Consider the following 8,888-nt stretch of genomic DNA (forward strand, 5'->3'; position numbering starts at 1 on the left):
ATTAACCTGCAAACTGTCTCTATCACATTCCAGTCAACTGTTACTCTTTACTGCAACACTTTTAAAGAAGTTCCATTTTATAGAGGAATCTTTACCCATACTAAAGAAAAAAAAAAATTTCCGAGCTTCACATGACTCATATGGATCGAATTGGTTTTGGCTGAACGCTGCAAAAAGTTATTGAAATTCAAGTCATTGGGAGGCAGCAGGAGGTAATTTGGGGTTTCATATATAGAAACTTCATCTGGTCTCTACTACAACATATGTGAAGCTAATTTGCACAACAGGCATATTTGTAACTCACATCTTTTAATGGAAAACTGTATGAAACTCAAAATGTTCCCTGTTATAGTCATAACACTTATGGAACATGGAAGGTAACATCAAGACAGAATTCTAAGGGCCTCATGTGATCTGTCTTCTAGAGTCTAGAATCTAGACCATGGTCCCAAGACAACACAATGTCCTTATATTACAATGGAAATGTCTGCTTCCTGATGGCTACAATCAAAAGGAGTAATTTATGATGAATAATACTTGGGGGCAGATTCACTAAGCTCGAGTGAAGGATTCGAATGAAAAATACTTCGAATTTCGAAGTATTTTTTTGGTACTTCGACCATCGAATTGGTTAAATTCGTTCGAATTCGAACGAAATCGAACGAATCGAACGAAAAATCGTTCGACTATTCGACCATTCGATAGTCGAAGTACTTGCCCTTTAAAAAAAACTTCGACCCCCTACTTCGGCAGGTAAAACCTACCGAAGTCAATGTTAGCCTATGGGGAAGGTCCCCATAGGCTTGCTAACCTTTTTTTGATCGAAGGATTTTCGTTCGATCGTTGGATTCAAATCCTTCGAATCGATCGATCGAAGGATTAGCGCTAAATCCTTCGACTTCGATATTCGAAGTCGAAGGATTTCAATCCGAGGGTCGAATTTCGAAGTATTTTTAACTTCGAAATTCGACCCTTAGTGAATCGGCCCCTTAGTGATCATGCAGATAGTGCTTCTGTCTGAGGTCTAGCTGTGCTCTTCATCTTGTGCCACCGCCTCTCTCTTTTTATCTGAACATGTTATGGAATGGGTAGACGGCAGGATGAAGTATTCCTATGTGCCTCCCCAGATTACAATTCATCAAAACAGTACTGTCAACTGCAAGCGGCACTGTATTCACAAGAGAGGTACCAAAATGGAGAACAGAAACCTGTGGCATCTCATTTAGACTGGTAGCAAAGTGCATAAAAAAGTACCTTCCATCTAGTAAATGACCCCTAAAATGTCTGATGTGCCATTACTATTATATGTGTTGATATGATTTTTTGCCTTACTACTTGGATATACAGAACAGGTACTAGTGATGAGCGAATTTGCCCCATTTGGGCAAAAAGTTTGCAAAAACTGCTGAAATTTTGAGAAAAACTGCAAAAAAATTTACAAAATGCATAGGTGATTTTTTGTCTTGGTGACTTTTTTGTAACAAATAATATTACAATCTATGGACAACTTTTTTTTTTTTACTCCAATTGCATAAAAGTCAATGGATGTTTTGGATGCATATCCATGCATGGTGAAAAAGTTGCTTATCACTATACAGTACATTAATATTAATAAGTCTATGGAATGTTTGAGAAGGCAAGGGGCTAAAAATCCCTTATCGTATATTTATATTGCATCAAACAGAGATTACAGAGATTGCTTATTATTTGCAACAGTCCCTTTCTCAGTGAAGCTTATAATGTAAGTTCCCACTCACATTTACAAGCAGCGATCACCCTTATTAGAACCCATCTACCATTTGGCCTATGGGCTTCAAGTTGGAGTGGGAGCTCTACAAAAATATGGATTTTGTTTTTGCTACCATGTTTGTAAAGGTAGACATCCATTGTCAAGAAGCCCATTATTCAGAATGATCAAAAAACTGATGCGGGTGTTCTTTATATGGTATTGGCTAAACAAACAACTCTTGTTTGATTCATTTCTTTTTGGATATTGTTAAATGCTTACATTTGTATTAGAAGAGAATATCATTTTCCAAATTATGGAAAACACTTATCAATAAAAAATCCAAGGTCCCTAGAATTCTGAGTAATAAATTCCCATACCTTTGTTTCTTGAAAATAAAAAACATAGCTATAATATATTGAAGACAAAATTTATTACATAATGTACATTCTTTTATTAGCAAGAATTTGTATTATTTGAATGTTATTCTCATTTTATTTCCAGTCTTCCCAGACTGACATTATATGGGAAATATGAATCCTAGTTTTTTCCTACACAGCGAAACCTCCCTAAAGGATCATAAAACATCAATATTAGTATTGACCTGAAATAAGTTCTACATTGAACTTCAAATGCAGACCATATTCAAACAATAATTTTGGCTCACAAAAACTTGATCTTGTAATGCAACATCCAATAAAACAATTCTGTATTCCCCAAAGGGAAAAGCACCATCATTTCTACAAAATACAAGTTTTCATGTAATATACATAAACTGCTGCACAGATCAGCATGGGATTAATAGCTCGCAATCTGATTAGATCTTCCAATGATCCTTTGACCTAAAATGTTTCATTTATTCAAACGGTACAAGACAGAGAAGGGGCATATGAAGAAAAGTGCATAATTTTACTACATTGTTTCTAATATCCGAGAGATGAAATCACAAATGGGTACTTAAACAAGAATATATTCAACTCAATGATATTTCTGGAGGAAAACATACTGCACAAATATGTACTATACATGTCTGTACAATCAGTAATTTGTCCCATCTAGGAACAATGTATGGCAAACACTTTTCAACATAAACGGTTGTGTATTTTTAAGCGTTGGTTGAATATCATCTATACAAATGTGAATTATAGTAATATATGTAAATATATCTGACTAAGGCTTGAGTGGGTTGCAGTTGAGAATATTAACCCTCAGCATTCCTTTGCCATTGATCATGTGCTTCTGGGAAGCACTATGGAATTAGCTGAACAGGCTTTGACATACCACCCCAATATGGCAAGCTCCTACCTGATCACTGACAAGACCTCAAGGATGACTGAATATATAACTTTACTTTATAAAGCTCCACTATATGATAATTTGGGATCTTATACAATTATTCCTGTGGGTACTCACCTGTTCTACCTCAGGCTGCCCATACATCCACAGGTGTGGAGCAATATTAAGACTGAAACACTGATATCAACCTATGTTCCAGACATGTTGCTTCCCCTGTGGTCTATGGATCCTAAACCCTAATTTAAAGAGGAACTGAATATCCAAAGTTGAAAGTATTTTTAGGATTTTTTCCAACACCAGTGGGAGAATAAGAATTTGAGGAATGGTAGGAGACTGCAGTAAAGATGCTGTTGGAATACCCTTGTTCTGAAGTAGAAAAAAAAATGCATTTAAAAGAAAATTTACATCCTCCTGCTAGTTTAGATGTAAATTTTTGCAAGGCTCATCCTGATGCCTTAAGGTGGCCATACACGGAGAGATCCGCTCGTTTGGTGATGTCGCCAAACGAGCGGATCTCTCCCAGATATGCCCACCTTGAGATGGGCAATATCGGGCTGATCCAATCGTGGGCCCTAGGGCCCAAAGATCGGATCCTAACAAATGGTAATGGGCGGTCGGTTCATAGGACCGCATCAAAGAACAGATGTGGCCGCTATCTGACGGGATTTTTAGTCCCATCAGATGGAGATCTGGCAGACTTTCGGCCAGATCTCGATCGGGGAAGCCCGTCGGGGGGCCCCATACACGGGCCAATAAGCTGCCGACTCGGTCTGTCGGCTATGTGACTCTTCCTTGTGGAAAAGAATCTGCACCTATGATTGTTGGCTCAAATGTGAAAGCTGTTGTGGAAGCCTTCATTAAGTTTCTCCAGCCAACAGCAAGGACTCCCCTGACTGAAGCTCCAAAGCTGCAGTAAAATTGCCAGCCTTTTGCTCCTGAATTGCACGGGGACTGGTTCGGAAACCTTTGGCTCACTGTAGAGCTTCTACCATGAGCACTGTAAAGTTTACAGGTCTATGGGGAAATTCTACCTGTTAGAAACTGACCCAGCGGAAGCTCAGCATGAGGCTAAGTTATATCTAACCTTGAAGATTCCAATGATCGTCAAAAGCACAGACAGATACTGAAAGAACAATTAGCTCAGTACAGTAATGTATTTTCTGATATGGATGTTGGATGTTCTAAAGTGCTGAGCACACCATTAGGCTCAGTAACAGTACTCCATTCAGGGAGAGGTCCCTGGAGATTACCGCCTAGAGATATTGATGATGACTGAGGCTACTTGAAAAAGATGAAAGACCAAAAGATTTTTGTGGAATCTCGAAGTCCTTATGCTTCTCCCATAGTTACTGTAAGAAAGAAAAGAAAGAAAAATGTCAGTTTTAGTTTATGTGTGGATTACACAACTCTGAACAGGCAAATGATTTCTGATCAGTAGAAACTGCCCCGTATTTAGCAATTTTCATTTATGCCTCAGGGAACAAGTGGAACTCCAGCCAAATTCTAGTGCCACATGAAGAAATTGCTGGGAGCTCTAACCCCAAGGCAATGCATAGTTTACCTGGATAATATTATTATTTTTTTCTGGAGGAGCATGGCAACAGACTGTTCAGTGCACTTGAGCGCCGCAGAAAGGAAGGCCTGAAATTGCCAGTTGACAAGTACAGGTAAAGGATCCCTTATCCGGAAACCCGATATCCAGAAAGCTCTGAAATACGGAATGGCGTTGACTCCATTTTATCCAAATAATCCAAATTTTTTTTAATTATTTCTTTTTTCTCTGTAATAATGAAACAGTAGCTTGTACTTGATCCCAACTAAAATATAATTATCCTTATTGGAAGCAAAACCAGCCAATTGGGTTCATTTAATGTTTAAATGAATTTCTAGTAGACGTAAGGCATGAAGACCCAAATTACGGAAAGATCCGTTATCTGGAAACCCCCAGGTCCCGAGCATTCTGGATAACAGGTCCCATACCTGTACAAGTATTTGCTTTGATGAAGTTGCTTCTGTCCACGCAAAAGCTTCAAGCATTAGTTTGTTATGTGCTCCATTCATGCTTTTTAAAATTTTCTAAATAAAGTGATGGTTTTAACACCACTGGTGCTCCGTGATTGAGGATTTTGTTGCTGGAGTTGACAAGTACAAGTTTACCCATAAATCTGTCTGCTTCATAGGACACATCGTGTCTGCTGATGAAATTGTTACTGACCTAGAAAAATTAGGGGCTGTCCTAAATTGGCCACGTCCAACCAACTGAGCTGAGATCTTTCTTGGGAATATGTAGCTATTACAGGAGATTTGTTGAAGGTTAATCTAAGATAGCATATCCCTTGAATGAACAATAGCAGAGAGGATACATCTACTCAGCCCCTTTATAAGGACAGATGTGCTTGTGAGGAAGCTTTCCTGCTGCTCAAGAAAAGGCTTACAAAAGCACTTGTACTTGCCTGTGCTGACCCACAAAGATCTTATGTAGTTCTGTGTGTAGATTTCTGTTATGAAGGCTTCAGAGGCATCCTTCATCAAGAATATCCTGGAGGATTGAAACCTGTTGTATATATCAGCCAAAGCCTGAGATGCACTGAGTAGAACTATCCTGCACATAATTTGGAATTGTTAGCCTTGAAATGGGCTGATCCAGAGAAGTTATAGGGCTCAATTTGAAATAAGCACTGACAATAATGCTCTAATTTATATTATAACAACTAAAAAATTGGATGCCACTGGTCGTCATTGGTTGGCTGCTTTATCTAGTTATCAATTTTCTTTGAAGTACAAACCTGACTCAAGGAGCATAGTGGCAGATGCCCTTTCCAGATGCTCTGGTCTACTCCCTCAGCAAGAGGAGGGTGAGTGAGAAGAAATGAGTGTACAATTGTGTAGTATTATATCTGAATAAGGATAACTGTGCTGCACAATCCAATATTGAGTGGAGACATCAGTGTCTACATTCACAAAGCATTCAATTGTACCACAATAAGCAGAGGCTCAGGTCTGCTTTTACTTAACAGGGCCAATTCACACACTACTGTGAATATATATTACTGCCAAGGTTAAACTTCTTTATTTATGTTGAGTAGTTGGCATGGGATCAACATTACAAGTCTTTCATGCACCAGTTCAGTAGTATGTTAAAGTATAGAAAATGGGTGAAATTTGTATCTTAGTAAATTATATTTATGTCAAAATATAGTTGAAGTATAATTGTGGAATGATATAACATGTATGCTATTGCACATGGGATATCATATTTAATGGCATAATAATACTGTCCAGGACAAGAAAGTTGTATGCCTCTTACAATTATTAGTAGTATTATTATATTAATGTATGTTCTATTAATGTATGTTCAGAAGAGAATGGCTCTTAATGTAAAATCGCGGGTACAAACTACATGTATCCGTGCAGCGTTTTCATCCGACAGTCAGGACTGTATTTAGGTCTGATGCTGCCCTAGGCACCAGACCTAAACACACCCCCTATATGGCAAGCATGACATCAGCGCGCTCTACGTGTGGCGTCACACGCACGAAAGTATCGGAAGTCATATCACGCAATGTGTGCATGTGACGTCACTTCCGCCAACCAGCCCGGCCCCCTACCCCTCACCCCACAATCTCTTTCACTTTCCTATAGAAATCCGTGGAAGAGGCTGGGTGATTTTTTTTTTAATTTATAGGCACCCAAGGGCCGTCCCCCAAAACCTGCCGCCCTAGGCAAAGGCCCTCGGATGCCTTAATATAAATATGGTCAGCAGTTGGATACATGTAGTTTGTACCAACGATTTTACATTAAGTGGTATTCTCTTCTGAATATTCCCCACAATGTCGGATGTAAATGCGCCATTTAGTTCAGCCCTTATTTGAAACATTTCTTATCTTTGGCCCTGCTGAGCAGAACCCATGAGTTTTAATAAAGGCAGCTGTTATTAAAGGCATAAATAATGGAAAGCAATTTTAAAATAGTCTGTATTTTTGGTGATCAATCTGAAAACAAATGAACTAAAAAAAAGTGTTATGAAGGGGTTGTTCACCTTTATATTGACTTTTACTATGATGTAGAGAGTGATATTCGGTGACAGTTTACATTTTTTATCTTTTTTCGTTTTTGAGTCATTTAGCATTTTATTCAGCAGATATCTGGTTGCGATGGTCCAAATTACCCTAGCAACCATGCATTGATTTAAATAAGAGACTGAAATCTAAACAAGAGACGGCATGAATAGAAAGATGAGTAACAAAAAGTGGCAATAATAAAAAAGTTGTAACCTTACAGAGCATTTGTTTTTTAGATTCATTCAGTGACCCCCATTTGAATGCTGAAGAGAATCAGAAGAAGAAGAAAAATAATTAGAAAACTTTAAAAAAAAATAATGCTGACCAAAAAGTTTCTCAGAATTGGACATTCCATAATTCATAAAGGTTAACCTTATGGTGAACCACCCCTTTAAAAGTCACTTTCCAGCTTTGAGGACTAGATGAACCATATTTTGACTGGGTAGCTAAGGCCACAAACACTATAACCAAAAAAAGTTTGTTGCAGCTTCTCGCTTATTTAACACACAATAATCAGAGCTTTAGGGGAAGGTAGTTATCTTCTTTTTAATGTTAAAATTTTACATTTCCTGGATTAAATTTTTAGTGTCTACAGTACTGAACTTGTAGTAGTCCTGAAGCCTATTATTCCATGTATTTCATAAACAAGGCAGATAATGACCGATTGCTTGGCCTGCATAGGATCGAGGTGGCCTCCAGTTTAAGAGACATTGCTTTTTTTTTCTTAAGATTGAGCTTTTAAGTTACAGAATATAGCTGGACATCGTCTTTCACTCTTGCTGTGTGTGTTTAAACATGTAAGTGAGGTCAGAAGTTTAGGCAAACATGTCATGCCACTAGGTAATAATGAGCAGTACAATTGTGTTTGCTTCTCCTCGGTTTTCTTGTAACTCCAACTACTAAGCTTTTTATCCTTTCAATAATTTATTTCTTTTGGGATTTAGAAATATCCCATTTATCGAGTATCAGACTGACTTGTTCCATACCACCCTTAAAATAATATAAATAAACCAAAGTTTGATTTATTCAGACACAATATGTGGCTCCTCTAACTTAAAGCAATTCTGTATCTGGTCATGGTCTTTTCATTTTCTGGCCACAAGAAGGAATGGACATTGGCCTCATATAACTGCCTATTATATGATTTGCCCTGGTAACTGCCCTGGTGGTTGACTTATAGGCAGATTTATCAAAATGTGAAATAAGACCTCACTATAGTCAAATTCAACCCCTTTCTATGAATTCATATGGGATTTTAGAGGTGTATTTTTAAATGGTGAACACTAAGGGGGCAAAGTTATGTTTTTCCAGAAAAATTACTGGAAAAAAATTAGATCTTTATCTTCAAATAACTGAGCAATAAATACTACCTGCTGATTGGTTGCCATGGATCACTAGACAGATAGAAAAGGTTGCTACATTAACTTTTAGCGTGCTATTCAATTTCTGAGACAATTTGTAATTAGTCTTCATTTCTCATTATTTATGGTTTTTGAATTAACTTTTTTCAGCATCTCTCCACTTGGGAATTTCTGCAGCTATCTTGTTGCTAGGGTAAAAATTAACATAGCAGCCAGTAGTGGTGTGAATTAGACACTTGAATAAGGAGAGGCCTGAATAGAATGATAAATAATGAAAAAGTAACAATAACATTGTAGCAATTGTATTTTGGCTGCCGGCATCAGTGACCCCCCAATTTGAAAACTGGAAAGAGCCATTAGAAGAAGATAAATAATTCATAAAAAATAAAGACCAATTGAAGGTGAACTACCCTTTTAAGACATTTATTACAATACCCTCAATGT

Source organism: Xenopus laevis, chromosome 1L, assembly GCF_017654675.1.
Source record: "Xenopus laevis strain J_2021 chromosome 1L, Xenopus_laevis_v10.1, whole genome shotgun sequence".
NCBI classification, from domain to species: domain Eukaryota; kingdom Metazoa; phylum Chordata; class Amphibia; order Anura; family Pipidae; genus Xenopus; species Xenopus laevis.